Genomic DNA, 20,651 nt, shown 5'->3' with positions numbered 1-20,651 from the left:
GCAATCTGCCCTCTGCAATATTCTTCATTTCTACAAGTGCCCTGCTATCCTCCTCTGCCAATTGTACCAGGCATCCTCCTGTAGGCACGCTTGACAATGGTACATACGTACCTTCTATTTTCACTGATGATCTGGTAGAGGCAGCAATGGTTTTGGAACCTCTCCCTCTACCACTCATCTGCTCTTCCCACCTCTTGATCTTGTTTTGCAAGTTGTGTCTTTCTTCTGAGGCTCTCATTGCCCTCTCTGCAAAGATAGCCCAAGAAATTTGATGTTTGCTAGATTCACTGCAGTTTTCCAATGCAAAGGCCTTTGCAAATTGAGTCCCTACTTCATACATGAAGGGACCCTCCTGGTAGACATCTCAGTGTCTCCACACAAGCTTTTGTAAGAACTCCGACCGAGCATGGTATGCCTTCACTTTCTTCTGGCTACCCGGAACAGAAGGCTTTGGGCATATAAAGACAGCTTCCCAGTCCTCCTCAGAGATGTCATTGTTTCCTGTCAAGCTACGCGGATCAACTCCCTCCAATGGCAATCCACTCTCCATATGAAATTCCTCAGCAAGACGACAAAACTTCGTATGCAGAGGTGGTTCAATGTTCCTAACTAGACTGCTGCTTGCTTGAATTGGATGCTTTGAGGAAGGTGCCATGATGCAGTCTCAAGTGATATACCTGCAAATCATCCAATGAACTCATGAGATGTGGTGTGCCCTCGCTTATCATCCCTGCTAAAAAGAAACAAGAACTTCATGGGCCTGCTCTTGTAAGCAGGGCATTCAAGGTGATGTGCTATGGGATTTGCCCCAAGATTGCATGCAGATTGTGGACTAGCAAATTACCTCGGGAGCTCGCCTCTTGTTGCAAATGAGCAAGGTGTGGCACTCATGCAGCTCCAAATGCAGCTTAATGTAGCTAAATGATCCCAGGTGGGGCGCGCGTGCTCAAGGAGTAGAGAGTGTACATGTTCAATGGGAGAGACATACCTCGAAGAGAAGAGAGCGGTTACTGCAATCGTCCTTGAAGCAGCCAAGCTTGCACAGTAGAAGATCTAAGCACAGTAGACCTTGAGCATGCGCGCAAGAGAGAGCGCGAGAGAGAGAGAGAGAGAGAGGCGGGGGGTCGGGGGGCACGGTGTTTGAAATTGCCAACTACTCATGAAACAAAGTGGGTGTGTGAAGGCTGAATTTTTTAGTATAACATTTTTTAGAATATAAATTTGGACGTCTGAAATATGGCACCAGTGACCACACCCCCAATGTCATGCTATGCTATTTAATTATATCACATATATAGCTTTCTACCTATTCATGCTTTCACCCTATTGCGCACATCTCGCAATCAATGCATTTCAAGAGGCAACATTTAGCATTCATATCGACCAAGACAATGCCAAGGACGGCATCTTTTTTTAATAGACTCTAACTAACAATATAATTGTGAATAATTTGCCCATATCAGCATCTTGCGTAGAGCCACATGCCTTCAAGATGAATATGTAGGTGATTGCATGTGGCAAAAACAAACTAGAGCTTTCTCCTATGGGCAAAATCCCACAATCAGTACATTCCAAGAGTCCACACTCCGGATAGGAAGCTGAAAATAGCCTAGAGCTTTTAAGCACTACTCATGTTGTGTGTATCCCATGACCGATGCATTCCAATGCTTTGCATCCGTTGAAAATAGCCTAGAGCTTTCTGGCCTTGGTCTTGTTGCACACATCCCGCAATCAGTGCATTCCAAGAGGCGACATTTCATGACAATACCACATTTGGCATACATATCAACCAAGCACTACCAAGAACGACATAGGCTTACCAACAACGCCAAACCAAGTATCTTATCATCGTTAATTCTCTCACCCATGTCAACAGCTTGCATAAGGCCACTGGCCTTCAAGGTGCAAGCATAGGTGAATGCATTTGTAGAGAAGCCTTTCGTTTGCATCTGCTTCCTGTTGTGTGTATCCTGCAACCAGTGCATTCCAATGCTTTGCTTCCGCTGAAAACATCCTAGCTCTTTCTGGCCCTGCTCTTGTTGCGCACATCCCACAATCAGTGCATTCAAAGAGGCGACATTCCTTGCAAGAATCTCCTCAAGCACTTTTTGTGCTTTCTCAAGCTCACCACATCTGGCATACATATCGACCAAGGCATTGCCAAGCACGACATATTTTTTCATCAATAGCCCGTGACTGACAATATCAATCTCAATTTTTGTGTCCATATGAGCATCTTGTGTAGAGCAACATGCCTTCAAGATCCACGCGTACGCGATTGCATTTGGTGTAAATAGACTAAGTTTTCTCCTGTGGAAAATACTGCAGTCAGTGGATTCCAAGAGTCCACACTATGCGTAGGAAGTGGAAAACATTCTAGAGATTTCTAGACCTGCTCCTATTGTGCATATCCCGCAACCTATGCATTTCAATGCTTTGCATCTGTTGAAAACAACAGCCTAGAGATTTTTGGCACTGCTCTTCTTGCGCACATCCCACAATCAATGCATTCCAAGAGACCACATTCAAGACAAGAAGCTGCTCAAGCAACTTTTGTGCTTTCTCAAGCACATCACATTTGGCATACATCTCGACCAAGACACTGCCAAGCACGACAGCCTCTGGAGCTGCTCTTGTTGCGCACATCCCACAATCAGTGCCAGACGGAAAGCTCATCAAGGACTTTTTGTGCTTTCTCAAGTGCACCATATTTGACATGCATATTGACCAAGATAGTGCCAAGCATGGCATTTTTTTTCAACAGCCTTTGACTAACAATGTAATTGTGAATTTTTGTGCCCATATCAACATCTTGCGTAGAGCCACATGCCTTCAAGGTGCATGCATAGGTGATTGTAGCTAGAGAGAGGCCCTCACTTTGCATACATATCAACCGACAGATCCAAGCACGACATCTCTTTTCAAGAGAATCTGACGAACAATATAATTGTGATTTTTGTGCCCATATCAATATCTTGCGTAGAGCCGCATGCCTTCAAGATGCATGCATAGGTGATTCCATCTGGAGAGAAGACCTCTCTTTTCATACATATCAACCAAGACAACGCCAAGCATGACACCTCTTATCAAGAGCCTTTGACTAACAACTAGTTGTGAATTCGTGTGCCCATATCAGCATCTTGCGTAGAGCCACAATCTTCAAGATGCATGCATAGGTGATTCCATCTGAAGAGAGGCCCTCGCTTCACTTGGCACTCAAGCCTCCAAGACAATGCCAAGCACAACAACTTTCTTCAACAACCTCTACCGGCCGAGCTACGACCTCTCTTCGCATACATATCAACCAAGACAGTGCCAAGCAGGACACCTCTTATCAAGAGCCTCTGACTAACAACATAGTTGTAAACTCATGTGCCCATATCAGCATCTTACGTAGAGCCACAATCTTCAAGATACATGCATAGGTGATTCCATCTGAAGAGAGGCCCTCGCTTCCTTTGGCACTCAAGCCTCCAAGACAGTGCCAAGCACAACAATTTTTTTCAACAACCTCTAGCGGCTGGGCTGCGTTCGTGCCTTGGCTTTACAAAGCTATAGAGAGCCCTCTTTTCAAGAGCCTATGAGTAACAACATAGTTGTTAATTTTTTGTGCCCACATCAGCATCTTGCATAGAGCCACAATCTTCAAGATGCATGCATAAGTGATTCCATCTAAAGAGAGGCCGCCCTCGCTGAGCCCTCGCTTCACTGGTTGTTTTCAAAACTTGGCCCTTCAAGATAGTGGCGAAGCATGAAAGCTTTTTTCATTTGAAGAGAGGCCCTCACTTCACTTGGCACTCAAGAATCCAAGACAGTGCCAAGCACAACAGCTTTTTTCAACAACCTCTAGCGGCCGGGCTGCGACCTCTCTTCGCATACATATCAACCAAGGCAGTGCCAAGGAAGACACCTCTTATCAAGAGCCTCTGACTAACAACATAGTTGCAAATTCGTGTGCCCATATCAACATCTTGAGTAGAGCCACAATCTTCAAGATGCATGCATAGGTGATTCCATCTGAAGAGAGGCCCTCGCGGCACTCAAGCCTCCAAGACAGTGCCAAGCACAATAGTTTTTTTCAACAACCTCTAGCGGCCCGGCTGCGTTCCTGCCTTGGCTTTACAAAGCTATAGAGAGCCCTCTTTTCAAGAGCCTATGAGTAACAACATAGTTGTTAATTTTTTGTGTCCACATCAGCATCTTGCATAGAGCCACAGTCTTCATGATGCATGCATAAGTGATTCCATATATAGAGAGGCCGCCCTTGCTCAGCCCTCGCTTCACTGGTTGTTTTCAAAACTTGGCCCTTCAAGACAATGCGAAGAAGGAGAGCTTTTTTCATCTGAAGAGAGGCCCTCGCTTCACTTGGCACTCAAGCCTCCAAGACAGTGCCAAGCACAACAGCTTTTTTCAACAGCTTCTAGCGGCTGGGCTGCAACCTCCCTTCGCATACATATCAACCAAGACAGTACCAAGCACGACACCTCTTATCAAGAGCCTCTGACTAACAACATAGTTGTGAATTCGTGTGCCCATATCAGCATCTTCCGTAGAGCCACAATCTTCAAGATGCATGCATAGGTGATTCCATCTGAAGAGAGGCCCTCACTTCACTTGGCATTCAAGCCTCCAAGACAGTGCCAAGCACAACAATTTTTTTCAACAGCCTCTAGCGGCCGGGCTGCGTTCCTGGGCCTTGGCTTTACAAAGCTATAGAGAGCCCTCTTTTCAAGAGCCTATGAGTAACAACATAGTTGTTTATTTTTTGTGCCCACATCAGCATCTTGCATAGAGCCACAGTCTTCAAGATGCATGCATAAGTGATTCCATCTAAAGAGAGGCCGCCCTCGCTGAGCCCTCGCTTCACTGGTTGTTTTCAAAACTTGGCCCTTCAAGACAGTGCCAAGCAGGATAGCTTTTTTCAATAGCCTCTAACGCGGGCTGGGCTGCGTTCCTGCCTTGGCTTTAGAAAGCTATAGAGAGCCCTGCATCTCCCTGTAAGCTTGTAAAAATAGCCAAGAGTCCATGCTCTGGCCCTTCTCCCTGTGCGTATCGCTTTCCTAGGTGCATCGATAAAACGATGGAGCCCGTGTGAAAGTCTGCCACATTGGCTCGCCCTTGCTGGGCATATCCTCCTATAAGTGCAGTCCAAGAAACTAAGTTTGGGGAGAAACCCTCCTCCACATTCGTTGAAAACACCCCTTAGCTTCCTGGCCTTGCCTCTGTTGGGCATATCCTGTAATCAGTGCATTCCAAGAGACTTCATTCTGGACAGAAAGCTGGTCAAGAACTTGTTGTTCTTTCAAAAGTACACCACACTTGGCATACATGTCAAGCAAAGCTCTTTCCAAGCATGACATCTTTTTGTAACAACCCCTGCCTAACAATCTCATCATGACACTGCTTGCCCATGATAGTGTTTTGCATAATGCCACATGTCTTCAAAACACAAGCATAGGTGACCGCATCCGGAGAGAAGCCCTCACTTTGCATCCGATAAAAACAACCAAGCACTTCCTGGCCCTGATCTTGTTGGGCATATCCTGCAATCAATGCATTCCAAGAGACTGCATCCCGGACATAAATCTTTTCAAGAAGTTGTTGTGCTTTGGAAAGTACACTACACTTGGCATACATGTCAACCAAAGCATTACCAAGCATGATAGTTTTTTGCAACAGCCCCCGACTAACAAGCTCATCATGAATTTGTTTTCCAATGTCAACGTCTTTCAAAGTGCCACATGCCTTCAAAATGCAAGCATAGGTGACTGCATCTGGAGAGAATCCCTCGCTTCGCATCCGCTAGAAACATCCTAGTGCTTCTTGGCCCTGTCCCTATTAGGCATAACCTACAATCAATGCATTCCAAGAGACCGCATCTTGATCAGGAAGCTCGTCAAGAACTTGTTGAGATTTCAAAAGTACACCACATTTGGCATACATGTCAACCAACTCATTGCCAAGCATGACATTTGTTTTCAACAGCCCCTGATTGACAATCTCATCGTGAATTTGTTCGCCCACATCAATGTCTCGCATAATGCCACATGCCTTCAAAATGCAAGCATAGGTGACTGCATCTGGAGAGAAACCCTCACTTCGCATACAATGGAAACAATTCAAAGCTTCCTGGCCCTGGCCTTGTTGGGCATATCTTGCAATTAATGCAGTCCAAGAGATGACATCTCGGTTGGGAAGCTCGTCCAGAACTTGTTGTGCTTTCCAAAGTACACCACAATTAGCATACATGTATACCAGCGCATTGACAAGCACAACATTCTTCTCCAACAACCTTTGACTGCATCCGGAGAGAGGCCCTCGCTTCGCAAGCGATGAAAATAGCCCAGAGCTTCGTGACCTTGCCCATGTCGGGCATACCCTGCTATAAGTGCAGTCCAATCGACGACATCCCGGACTGGAAGCTCATTAACAACTTCTTGTGCCCTGACAAGTGAACCGCACTTAACTGGAATTGGAGTTGATCTCTTGAGATAGCTAATTCTAGTGTTAGAAGATTTCAACTACTAGTGTTAGAAGATTTCAGACAGTAGACCGGACAGAAAATCAGAAAATGGACTGAAATTTAGATACTGGAATAAAGACCAGACTATGTTCTGAGAATAATATTCAGATTCAGATTCAGAGTACTGAATACAGAGTAAGTGTAACTGGAATATCTGCCGTGATTGGAGTTACACATAAAAGATTACAGTGAGTATGATATGATTTATAGAGAGAATACAGCTGACAACAACTGCCAAAGATTGACAACTCAAGTACAAATGCTACCGAAATGCTAACCCAAATGCCAACCCGATTACAATGTAATGGCCCTATTTATACACCTTGGATTTACCATAGTAATTACTGACTAAATTGTTGTCCGTCTCATAAGAGAACGTTCCCACTTAGTGAAGCTGTCTCAGCCGTCTACATCCTTCCCTCCTTTCTTGAATTTTGGCAAGATTCCAAAATTTCTGAAAAATTTTCCTGTCTGATTTGGATTTGAGACTAAAAAGTCCACCGTCTGGTTTTGATGTTGGGGATTGGATTGACCAATGATAGAGTGGCCATACAAAGATTGCGAGAGGCAGTTGAAAAGGCCAAGGTAGAGCTCTCATCGTCTACACAAACTGATATCAACCTTCCAGTTGAGGAAGAAAAGTTTCCACTGAATTCTGAGACTCCAATCTGATCGGTATCTTAGACTCCGCCTTAGCTAGATTTTTGTTTAATAGCTCAATAACCCTATCTGAATGAGCTTCAAGTAGCCTATGTTGGCTCATCTCGTGCTATCTTGAGCTTCTAAATCTGGTCTTCAGCTTCCTTCAAGTCAGCTTTAGCCTTTTTCAATTCATCTTCTGACCCTGCAACATCCAACATTTGTCCCATACAGTTGACAATAGTATTTCAAGAAGACTGGATGAGAACTGAACATCCGTCCTTTACTGTAGCTGGGTCAGAATCAGTAGGCTCGTATACCGTCACTGGAGCCATATAAGGTAAGGCTGCATAATCAACTTTTTGTAGAAGAAGACGCCCTTTCAGTGGATGGGTCTGCATCTGCTGCAACCTGTCCTTCTTTACCAGGTGTAAAGTTTGTTCATTATTTGGAATAGAGACACCACCTGGTAAAGTTGAAGAAGCTGGACCTTTGCCTTTGTCCACTTGTCCTTTACCTTTGTCCACAGCCGACTGCTCTGCTACCTTCTCAAAAATTGTTGCTTTTGCCTGATCTTTGCTAGAACCAGTAGCGACTGTACTATGTCCTACTGACTGGTTAAGCACAGTATTCTGAGCAGGTTGCTTCTTAGTCTAGCTCACTATAGCCTTTTCAGTATTCACATTCTTGACCTGGCTCTCTATCTGCTTCAGAAACTCACTGCTCTTCGTCAATGTGGTCTTTGGCTTCTTCGAACTGCCAGCCTGATCTTCGGTGGCTTTCCTTTTCAGATCAGTTGGAGTGGTCTGTCGCTTCGTCATCTGAGGACATATCAATATTCTTGGGTTCTGAAACTGGCTTCTCACTCCAAGCCCTTTTTACCTGTCCATGAACCTCTAGAACAGTGGCCCAATACAAGAATTGCCAAACATAGCAAGCTTTAAAAACATTCTAGGATTTTAACTTGGCAGTTTGCTGAAGCACATTGTGTGACAGGATTTAACAAAGGTTAATAGAGACCCTTGAATCCAATGTCTTGGCCAACAGCATAGCAAAGACTTTCTCAGATACATATGTTGGATTATTTTTAAGGCTTACTGCTTCAGCCACAAATCTGTAAGTAGTAGAGGCTTCCAGTCCTGCTACTGGAATCCCTTGACCATTGGGCTTGCGCTTGCGCTTATCCTCTTCATCCTCCTTTATGACTATACTTATCTGTTGTGGGGTCGCCACAGACGGTTTGGGCTCATTGGGCATCCGGAATGCAAAAGCTATATCTTCTGGTGTAGCCGACACCTTTTGACCATTCACTATGGCACTGCCATCTTTAGCATCGAAAGAATCAAGAACCTGCTTTATGATGTCTGCGTCGAAAGCGATTCTTTTGGCTTGCAGAACAACTCGTAGAGCCCATAGTTGTAGCAAAGCCATTGCTTGGTCATTGAATACATAGCGCTGAATCTTATTGTATGCAATGATGGGAAGGCTTGCCTTTGCAGCAGTAACTATGGCTTGGGTTTTCTCAAGAGACTCCTGCATCTTGTCTGAGCGCTTCTTCCTACCCATACACTGTCAAGACGACAAAACAGGAGAAGGAGAAGAAGACAGACTTGATGTGTCAAAGCCGTACCTAGGTGTCGCTGGCAAAGCTAGTCGACAGTCAACTGTCTCCTCAAAGGACGAGGTCTACGGCTGTAGCGAAGATACTTCAGAGCTTGGCGATGGAGAATAAATAACGGGAGGAAATCAACGCGTAGGGGATTTGTGAGGAAAAATACCGACTCTCCTGACTGTTCGCGCCATAAAATCTCCACCACTCGCCGCTCCTAGACTTGTGTGCGTCGCTGCTATTGTGGCAGACATGCATTGGACAATACTTCTACCCATCCTTGAAATGATTACTACAAGCATGCCATCTAACCGTTGGGCGCTTAAAAATTGAAAAGTGTGTTCCCACTGATACTGGACTGGTTTCCAGTCTGGTTTGATCACATTGGTACTGATTCTAAGATCAATCTGGTTTGGTTCCACTGGTACTGATTCTGAAATTGGAACTAGTTGCACATGAAAAAGCCCAAAAATATTCGATTTTGGTATCTCTTGATCTGCAGTTCCCAATTCCCTAGTACAATGTTCTTGGCCAGACTCTCTAGCTTTTGAAGTAAAGCTTGATCTTTGCACCATTATATGCTCTTGGCAACAATAATCCAGATAAATCTTTTAGTCTTACTGTACCATTGGAGAAGACCCAATCTACCTCAAATGGTCCTGCCCAGGCAATCTTCAGGTTTGGCTCCTTTGGACCCAGTCTAGACTGATAGAGAAGTACCAAATCTCCTTTCTGAAATTCCCGAACCTTAATTCGGCAATCATGCCAGTGCTTCCTTCGTTGTTGAACAATTTCTTGTTCCAGCATAGCCCGTTGCCTGAGTTCATCTAACTGCATAAGTTCATCTAGGCGCTTTTTCAGATTGTGGTTGAAGTCTAAGCCATACTTCACAGCCATTCTCAGACTTGGGATAACAAACTCCATAGGAACCACAACTTTAGTGCCATACACCATTCTGAATGGTGTCAACCCAGTAGTGACCTTGTAAGCTGTCCTATACTCCCATAGAGCAGTCTGGAGTTTCAAATCCCACTGGTCTGGTTTCTTTTGCACAACCTTAGTGAGAATAGTCTTGATTGTCTTGTTACTACTTTCAGCTTTACCATTGCATCTGGGATAATAAGGAGTAGATTTCCGATGCTTGACTGAAAGCATATCCAAGTGTCATTGATAAAATGTGTTCCTTGGTTTGACACAATCTCTACCGAACATCCATATCGGTAGACAATATTCTCAAATAGAAACCTTGCAGTTGACTTGGCTGTGTTGTCAAGAAGAGCTTTAGCTTCAACCCACTTAGTGACATAACAAGTAGCCATTACTATGTACTTGTTCTTCCTGGGGTTAACCTTCTTAAAAGGTCCCATAAAATCTAATCCCCATTTCATGAACACACCCAGTGGTTGTACTGGCGTCAAAGGAGTCATATCTGCAGCTGTTGGTCGACCCATTCTTTGGCATATGTCACAAGTTTTACAAAAACTTCTAACATCAGCAATTAATGTTTTCCACCACAGACCAGCTTGCAGAATCTTCTTGTAGGTTACTTCATTGGAAAAATGTCCACCAGACTCACCATTATGTGCTTCTGAAATAACCTGCATTCTTCCTTCCATAGGCACACATCGCCGAAGTATACCATCAACACCTAATTGATAGAGTGACCCTCCGATGATAGTAAACTTCAAGCTTTTTATGACCAAAGCTTTCTTCTGGTTCTGCTTCCACTCTTCTGGAAAAGCACCTTGAGAAAGAAACTGATAAACATCATACCATTCACGATCAATTGATTCTCTTGCCTCTAGCTGGAATAAGTCAGCGTCCATTGGTTCATCCCGCAAGAAATTAATAAACATCATACCATTCACGATCAATTGATTCTCTTGCCTGTAGCTAGAATAAGTCAACGTCCACTGGTTCATCCCGCAAGGATAATTCTGAATAACCTTCCGTACTCCTTGACAAAAAATCATCTCCACAATGATTCTTGCTAGGCTTATGAAAAATTCTGAATTCAAACTCCATTAGGAACATCATCCACCGTATCAGCCTGCCTTGAATAATGACTTTATTAATAAAAAAACAGAAGAGCCTGATGGTGCACATAAAAATGGAACAACTTTCCCAACAGGTAATGCCTGAACTTTGTAGCACTGAAAACCATTCCAAGAGCTTCTCACTCAGTAGTTGTATATCCTTGTTCAGCCGGACTGAATCTACGACTGGCAATATAAACAAGATAATTAGTCCTTCTGTCTGGCTGAGCCAATATCACTCCCATTGCCAATCCCGAAGCGTCTACATGTACATGGAAAATAACATCCCAGTTTGGTTTCCTAAGGACTGGTTTACTGATAATGGCTTTTTTCAGATTCTGGAAGCTCTCCTCACATTCAACAGTCCAATTGAACTTATTGGTCTTCTTTGTAAGCTCATATAATGGTACTGCTTGAGAAGCAAACTTATGTACAAACCTTCTATAGAAGTTAACATAACCCAAGAAAGAGCTCAACTCTGAAGCATTTTTGGGTGCTTTAGCCTGCTGAACACACTGAATTTTATCGTTGGCCATTTCTATTCCATTTCGGGAAACCACATGTCCTAGTAACTGTCTCTTCCAGACTAGGAAAACGGATTTGAATGGAGTCAAACAAATCTGCTTCTCTTGATAGCGTTTGAAAACCATTTCTAGGAATAGTAGGTGCTGTTCCTCATCTGAATATACAGTAAAGTCATCCATAAAGATAGCAAGGAACCGATGAAGAAATTCATTAAACATTTCCATCATACACCGCTGAAAGGTAGCTGGTGCATTGCACAGGCCGAAAGGCATCACCAGATACATGAAAGCTCTCCACTTGGTGATGAAAGTGGTCTTCGCTCTATCTTCAGGAGCGATCTGTAAACAGGTTATAGCCACTGTAACCATCCATAAAGCTATACATTTCATATCTTGCAATCTCATCAAGCAACATGTCAGTAAAAGGCAATGGAAATGGATCTTTGATAGTTTGGGCGTTGAGTTTCCTATAGTCAACACAGACTCTCAATTTCCCATTTTTCTTGGGAACTACGACTATGGGAAATAGCCAATCGCTACTGGCGCTCTGTGATGAACCCATCCTTGAGAAGATTATCAATCTCCTCTTTGACCTTCTTAGCATAGTTGGGGTTCATTCGGTATCTTTGCAGTCGTACTGGCCTAACATCTGGCTTCAACGGTATCCGATGTTGACATGCTTCAAGATCCACCCCCTTCAAGTCTGTGTGTTCCCAGGAAAATACGCCTTTGTAGTTCTAGAACATCCTGCGTGCCTTTTCCTTCATTACTGGGTTGAGATGCTTGTTGACCTTGATCATCCTAGGACTATCCTCCGATCGTAGGTTCCATTCTTCCACTTCTTGGTCATCTAGAAGTAACCAATTAGGCCCGCATCCTTTTCATTTGGTTGATTCTTTAGCATAATCCTAGGATGGCCCATTCAGTTCTGAATCAGCATTCTGATCCACTGTGTGTTCTTCAGAACGTACTGGATCCTCTACCATACCAGTATCAGCTGATTCCACCAAGCTCCCAGTTAGCTGAACTGATCTTTCCCCTGTGTTGATTTCAGTAAACTGATAGGGGAATTTCTTTTTCTGCTTGTCAGCCTGCTCTTTATTTAGTAAAACTGCATCCAAGTCAATCTCTGCTAAAGGGAATATGTTCAGGGCTGCTAACATTCGTTCGATCTTCTTGGCTCTGTACTTCTGGCATAACTCCTTCGGCCTCAGTTCTTTTCTCCAGCTCCTAGTATTGTTCGTCTGGATTTGAATTTTTCCGCTGGCCCCTTCTATGGTTAAGGTTTGATTTGCATAGTCATGAACAGCATGTGCTGTTCTCAACCATGGGCGCCCTAGTAGCATCCCATATGCCCCTTGCACATCCAAAACTAAGAAGCTGGTTTTAAATTTTTCCCTGCCTACTCTTATCTGCATATTTTCAATCATGCCCGTAGCTTGTACCACTCTGTGATCTGCCATTCGCACTTTAAATGGTGTTGGCTTTAGATTCGTGATACCCATTCTCTGCTGGAGATGAACTCCCATTATATTGACTCCTGCTCCTCCATCCAAGATAACACTTGAAAGAGGTTCCCATTGCTTCCTAACCTTGTAGTCCACTTGAATGAGCGGAACTTCATCAACTCGGACGGCCGTCAGGTCCACTGTTCTGGCCTTCGCTTCAGCTTTCCTCCACTGTCTGATGAAGTTTGCCACTTCAGGCAAGGTTTTAATGATATCCTCCAGCTCTACAATCAACTTCTGAATTCTATCACAAATTTTAACCTGGATTTCTTCTTTCTCTTGGTCAGACTAATTGTCAGAGCTCGAAGAACTGGTTGTATCTTCACACTGCCATTCCTATCTTGCAATGCTTTCAATCCTTCCATCAACTCTCAGTTCATCAACCATTCCTTGTACCGCAGCCAACATGGTCTCATGTATGCCCAGTATTGACTGATCCTTCTCAGTTGATTGGGATGGTATCTTCTGAATGACTCGGGCTTGAGAACTTTCTGGCTGCTCTGGCAGCTTCTTGGCCAAATCCTTCGTGATTTTAGCCGCTAGTTCTCTCTGCTCTTGCCATTCATCTACCACCTTCTCTTTACCCTTGGCCTTCCAAATTTCTCGTTGTTGAGCCCACTTGCTGCTATTAGTAGTGACCGGTGTTTCTGAAGTATCTGGAATTTATTCAATTACTATGCCCTTGCTTCTTGTGACTACCCGTACTGGGACTGGCTCTGGTGCCTTAGCCTCAGTAGAAGTAGGTGCAGGTGCGTCTGGGCATTGGGCTGCAAAATAGCCGTACTTCCCACAAGTGTAGCAATTCATGCTCCGACTCTAGAAGTTGCCACGCCCTCTGCCTCGGCCCATACCCGTTTGGAATCGTCCACGTCCTTGACCAGTGCCACTGGTACCTGGTCTCTCCTCTTGAGATACTTTGGCGGGTTCTACTTTCACTGGTTTACTATAGGCTACCACTGGCAGGTCTTTGAACCCTTCTTAAAGTGATGAATCCTGATACCACAATTGTTCCATAAATGACCAAAAGCCTTACAGTAGGTACATTGTGGGCACGTTGGAGATATGGTCCTTGGATTTGCATTTCGAACACCAAGTCTCCATCTTCCGAACTAGCTGTCTAGTGTGGCTAATCTTGGCAATCTGTCTAAGCATTTCTTCAATCTTCTTGGTCCAAGATCCCTTCTTTGACTTCTCCTTGGACTGTTCATTAGAGCTGCTGGACACCTCACTGGAATCAGAACTCTCACTGGATCTTCTGTTTTTGTGACTCTTTTCCTTCTTAGCCTGCTGTTCTAGCTACAGTGCCCTTTGTATCAAATCATTGAATTTCTTGGTTGGAGCTGGTACCTCCTGCTCCCTAAGATTTTTGCTTCTAAAACCATTCAGAAACCATGCATGCCACCTCTTCTCGGATGGCGGTTCCTATAACTACCTGGTTAGCTCCTTGATCTTTTCTACATAACTTTGGACTGATAAATTCCGTTGCTTGATCTTATCCAGTTCACAGAGGATATCTTTATCCCCTCTGTTGTCGGAATACTCCATTCTGAAGGCTTTAAGCAACTTGTTGTAGGATCTGAGCTGACACGCAGGGTAATGGTAATACCATTTCCTTGCTGCCTCCTTCAAGGTTTGCGGGAAGTATTCCCCCCAATCATCTTCATCAATATTTTTCAGTTCAGCATACTGCTCAAAAGCCTGTATGTGAACGTCTGGATCATCCTTCTTACCTCCCTTGAATATTGGAAAAGAATTTTTTAGAGAAGACGAGTAATCATTCCGATTACCACTGATTCTACCGCTTCTCTTCTTAGATTCAGAACGGTGCTTGGAAGTCTTCTTGCAATTGTCAGTGTCTGCATCCCAATCAATGTCTGTTTCTGTCTCTGTATCAGTGTTCTCTTTGGCCTGTCGGCTAGAAGTGCGGTGACTGCCTTTACTTCCCTTGGTACCCTCATCCCCCTACCGGGACCGAGAACTCTTGGCTTTCCATGCTTCCCTTTCTGCTCGTCTGCGTCGAGAATGACTGGACTGCTGTGAGTCCTGCGTCTCATCAGCCTAACTATGCTCATCCTGAGCCTCAGTGTCAGTCACCTTCTCTTGCTTAGGGTCAGACTCTCTTCTCGACTCCTGAGGAATAGGATCAACACGGATGGTGGATTTCGGGTCACGACTGGATTTGGGTGCCATTGCTCAAAACTTCCAACTGGGAGAAGAGTATTTCAGTCAACGAGCTTCAGCTCGAGCCACCGTGATCGCCGAAATGGAATTGGAGCTGATCTCTTGAGATAGCTAATTCCAGTGTTAAAAGATTTCAGCTACTAGTGTTAGAAGATTTCAGACAGTAGACTGGACAGAAAATCAAAAACTGGATTGGAATTTAGATACTGGAATAAAGACCCCACTCATCAAGACGTCGGCAAGTCTGCACTTCCCTGTACAATGCCTCCTACCCTGCCCATCTAACAAGTTGTGTACATTTCATGCACAAGAATTTTGAGATGCTTTCTAATGTTAAAAAATGGACTCTCTCATTCTTTTTCTTATAGTGCTTAGGATTAGGAGCTTCTGCCCTAGAGGTACCACATACCTAGCTACGGTGCAGTTTGTAGGGCATGAAGTAGTCCCGACTCCCTTGCCTCCAACGAGGTATTTGGTTGGAGGGCAAGAGAACGGTTGTCATGCCCTCCAAGGCTCCAACTGCATCTAGCTGGACATGTAGTGCTTGCCAGAGCGAAAGCTCACGATCTCATGGTAAGTTCCAGTGTCAGAAGCATTTATGGTAATGTGTTAAACTTATGGTGCATTAATGCTCCGAGAGAGAGAGAGAGAGAGAGAGAGAGAGAGAGAGAGAGAGAGAGAGAGAGAGAGAGAGAGAGAGAGAGAGAGAGAGAGAGAGAGAGAGAGAGAGAGAGAGTCCCCATGGTCAGTTGCACAACATTAATCCAAAACCCCACTCCTGAAACCTCTCCTCTCACAACTGTACTTTTCATCTACGTTGTAGCTTGGTGAGGCTGGGGGCAACCTAGTGGTCCTCTTGGTTGCTTTCACTCTTGTCATCAACCACCCACACCACACCTACATTAAACACGTGGACAATATACATCCCTTCTCACATCCGGATTCTGTTGTACATGATACATGAACATGATTGCTAATTGATTTTATAGCGCTTGTATTCATAACACTGCCTACCTCTTTGTCACCTTCTGCCTTTGGATACACTCGCAGACCTGTGTGTTGCTTTTGCTCCATTAACCCTATTTATTTTGTAGATTTTCTCACTGAGCCCTTGTGGATAGCATGCACAGTGCTAATACTTGGCTGACCGGCTTTTTCAGTCGATAGTGCATGACATCCACCCACTAGAGTTATATTGCTTGGTGAAAAGGGTGGAGGGATGAGGCGGTTTTTGGTAGCCCTATCATACTAATCTGGCATGCAACTAGTCCCTTGACACACTGTGAAACCCCTTTCTACCCTAGTATTAACTTCACCTCCAAGGTCTCAAGACTCGCGAGTCGCTGCTACCCTTGCACTGAGTATCCAACTGCTTTAATTGCCATCTTCATGCTAGAGCCAACTCTGCAACAAAGTGTTCCCCTTAACAATTTTTCCTCCATCATAGTAAGAGTGAAATGCTGAGGGCGTTTGGTTAAATATCGGCTAGCTTGCCTGCATGGCAGGGCAACTGGAGCCACGGTTGTCGGTCAAATGAAACCGGATGGGAGGAGTTGACTAAAAGATCAACGCGTTGCACGACACGTAGCTTGAACACCAGACCTCCCAGTCAAGAGCAGGAGCTGTACCACTGCACTACGCACGCACATTTGCACATTGCTTGCAGCCTGCCTTAAAGAAACTTGCCCGCCCCAAAAAGCACTGTGACCGGCTCCCCCGGTCAGCTTCACTACACATCGCTTAGCTAGCCGATATTTAACATGAGCCATGCTGAGGTTACAATATACACCCTATGTGGGAAGGTATCACTATAGCCTTGCCTTTTGGGTAGGCCAAAAACCCCTGTATAATAGCCAGAGACAAAGTTTGATCAACAATTATTTTTGACTTTTAATCTACACATAGTCTTTGAACTTAAAAATGCAAATCTGTTGGAAAAACTTATAAATCTGAAGGTCCTAGAAGTGTAGTAGCAAGGTTTTATACAATTATAAAACCGTTGCAAGTTTTGATGAAGTGTAGTATTATTATTAGCTTGTGTAGGAGAGCCATCACCTAATTCCAGCCTTTATAATGGCAACCTGTCCATAATATTGCCAGGGCAATGTCCAACTTCTTGTGCAATGAGTTGTATCAACCGCCCCCATCACCAAACTGCATAGAAATTGGTGGTGGTGCCATGATGGGGACATCACTGGTAGCATGCTACAACATAATGCTTGATTTGAGCAGTTAATTTCAAGCGTGATCTACAGCCGATCAACCTAATGTCTCATGCTCCATACCACCTTACTGGTGGCATGCTTGCTGTTGTACAAGTGGCCATAGCTGCAAGCATCTCTTACACATCATCAACAACACCACCTGCATCATGTGAAAGCATGGAGCAAGTCATACTTCTTGATTTTCCATCACTGCTCCCATATAAGGTGGTCCATGCATATGACCAACAAAATTAAGGTGTAGGGAATGGTCCTTCAGTGACCATTCCCCGAAATAATTGTGACCGCATGGCGAGCGATGGGGAGGCCGCGAGCCATGGTGGGAGCAATTATTTCGTGGGAATGGTCACTGAAGGACCATTCCCGGCCGTCAAGGGTTGTGGGAGAGGGGGGCCAGCACTCGCAACACCTGCAGGAACCAGGACCACTGCTCACTGTCACTAATATGCCCATACAGCCTACATGAATTCCAGGGGCTGAGGTGGTGGCTGCTCAGCGATAGTGTGGAAGCCAGATTACGCATGCGGAGCTGTCAAGCTGTGAACGCATTTTGCCTGCTGAGTTGTTCGATTTTGATTGCATGTAGCCCAACAATGTTCCGGCAGCTGAGGTGTCACTCATCCGACAGCTCTACCTCCTCATTCCGCGCAAAAATGGCAACTAAATGGAGGGCTGTGATCAACAACCCCCCTCCCCACGACCTTGACGAGTAAGAGCCGTCATCTCTTATATAGGTCCACGAGTAGTAGCAAGGATAACATATGTTGGACCTAAATAACTGGTCTAATATAGAGTGCATTCCACATATACAAGTACATGAAGAAGAAGAAAAGTGCCTAGGATAGCAAGACCCCATCAAACACGCGTGACACTATAAGAGAAGAATGTCCAAGCCACAACAATATCCTTATTTGTTTCTTTTGATGACACCTTCTACCAATGTTTGCATGGTATCGACGCCTCAAGACACCGAGCTTGGTTGTGAATCATGCATGCCTTGCAGCATCACAATACGTGTGCGTGTCTCTCGTGTTGCAGTTACCGTATTGTATGAGAAGCCTCCACAGCTGCGACATCATGATTGGCTGAGGAAGATGGGAATCACGTACAGCAGGCTTGTGAACAACTTGCCCCGGCCCAAGCAAGCTACCCAATTGATGTAGCAACTGGGCGGCGTGGGAAGCGTCCACATCCTCGACAGTGACCTTGACTAATTCCTCACCGCCCTTGCTAATTAGGAACGCACCACATGGGGAGAGAGACCTGACAACTTGGCAACACACACACACACATAGAGAGAGAGAGAGAGAGAGAGAGAGGGGGGATTCCGACTCGGGAGTCAGGGGACCGAATGGCTCTCCTCGCTGTAATCACAAGATGCGGCCCTGTCATCGTGCATTGGAGTGTGCGAAGGTTGAGGTTCATGTCATATTAAGGTTATGAGCATTGGGCGGGCCAGAAACCACTCATGAGTTCACAACATATTACACTTGAAGGATTCACCCATCATGTCTCTATTTTTCTACCAATGGTATAATTGTATTGATTTATTTTGTAATACTGAATTTAGTTAAGTCAAAAGTATAGTGATCACTATGGCCTTTGTCTTTGGCAGGCCAAAAACATGGAGTGGGTGGGAGGACCAGTGAAACCCCTACATGTGCCCTTAAGATTTCCAATTGTGCGCTGTGTCAGTCTAATCAAGAGGGGAGCATGTTGTCCTTTAATTCATTTGACGTTCGAAGCTGAGTTGAGTGGGTTGGAGCTTTAGAAAAAGGGTGTTGCAACAGTGCATGCATGGTAGATGAGGTCGCGTAGTGAGGGAGAGGCAATAGATTGCTTTCAAAGCTTTGCAGTTGCCGTGCGCCTTGTGCCTTCTACCATCAGCGCTTTCTATGAGCAGCTTCTCATAGAAAGCGCTTCTCCTCGACTTTGCATGGCATATGCAACAAATTGTGATGATGCACACTGGTTCCATGCTTGGTGATGAGCAAAGAGAGAGCACCCAGGAGTAGACCTGCCAACCCAAAGGTGTTCTTTGACATTAATGTTGTTGACAAGCATGCGGGACGGATCATAATGGAGAGGCCGGCAGGTTGACCAGAATCGCACTGTTCACCAAAAACTTTTTTAGGAACCAATGGAAAAAAGGAAAGCTTTGAAAATCTACCAGTTTTTACAAAAATTTAACCGGTTTTAATTGATTTTTACACTAAAATCCTCAAAATTTACATGTTTCCTTCAAGGCAGCCCTCAAAACCAATCGCGAATTTTCAATCTTTGTCCTTTTAAGATAAACTAAAGGCCGGTTTTCTGTGAACACTGGACCAGAGCTTCGACAGTGATGTGGCAAGGTTAGGAGCTCTAGATTTACAGCTCTTATGAATCATGATTAGACTTGCTAAGACATTGCATGAATGTATGTAAGAGGGAGGGATAAATCTTGCATTGAGAAAGCTTATCTTAATTTTTTTCGTATATATTGGTTGCATAGGCTGTGATAGGGAAGACTTAGACACATTGTCAGAGCTGCCAATTTCCTCCCAAAGCTCAATTAGCCATGGCAGCAGGAGAGGAGATGCAGAGGAGAAAAAAAATTTGTAGATAATACTGACGACGGTGGGCGTCACAGTTGAGCCACCTGAAGTCGATAATCTATAAGCTCGCAATAACAAGGAATCACCACTGAAATAATCTCCTTGTGGCTCAAATGGAGATCACAGGTTTGCAATGGTGCTAGAAAACGTGTATCCAAGCCTAACAAATCTACATTGATCTCCTCCAGTAGCAGCTCATAATCCAAAGAGAAGAACATGATGCCTCCTATGCCACTTCCACCATGTCAGACAAACCTCTACACTTCAAGGGCACTTCATTTCACAGGTTACTTCTCTTGGCTACTTATTATGATGGCCGACTTTTAGGCTTTGTGCTGGGCTTATTGAATGCAAGAGGTAGGAGGATCTTCAGCTGGCGACTAACAAGCAATATTGGAAGGTGAGATTTTATCTCACTCAATAATCATGGAGATGGGAGCATTGTTTGATTACCAAATTGATAATCTGTTGTGCTTTGAGCTGATGTAGATTTTTGTTCAAAATTTGGACATAAAAAACCACTTCAAGAATGAGATTTAAATATAAAAAATTGGTACTGAAAAGAGAATTGTAGATATTATCAGTTTACAGTATTCTTTAAATGATTTGATTCGTTGCAAAGTCAAAATATGATTTTCTCTTGAACTCTTGAGATTCCTGTACATTTAACAGAGAGATGGCAACAAGTGGTGGCATTTGCACAAAGCACAACATCCAGCTGCTGGCCATGTTGCCTCGACCCAAGCCCTGATTGCTTCTGCATTGGTCATAGAAAACCCAAAGTGCCATCCTCATCCTCATCTTCTTATAAT

General features: G+C 44.4%; 1 pseudogene; it reads right to left on the bottom strand.

Moving 5' to 3' along the window:
* The window catches only part of LOC147460986 (pentatricopeptide repeat-containing protein At2g39620-like), a 204,182-nt pseudogene that overhangs the window by 38,002 nt on the left and 145,529 nt on the right, over positions 1-20,651 (bottom strand).

Source organism: Adiantum capillus-veneris, chromosome 3, assembly GCF_014529385.1.
Source record: "Adiantum capillus-veneris isolate H3 chromosome 3, ASM1452938v2, whole genome shotgun sequence".
In the NCBI taxonomy this organism is placed as follows: domain Eukaryota; kingdom Viridiplantae; phylum Streptophyta; class Polypodiopsida; order Polypodiales; family Pteridaceae; genus Adiantum; species Adiantum capillus-veneris.
This window is presented reverse-complemented; position numbering and strand designations above follow the sequence as displayed.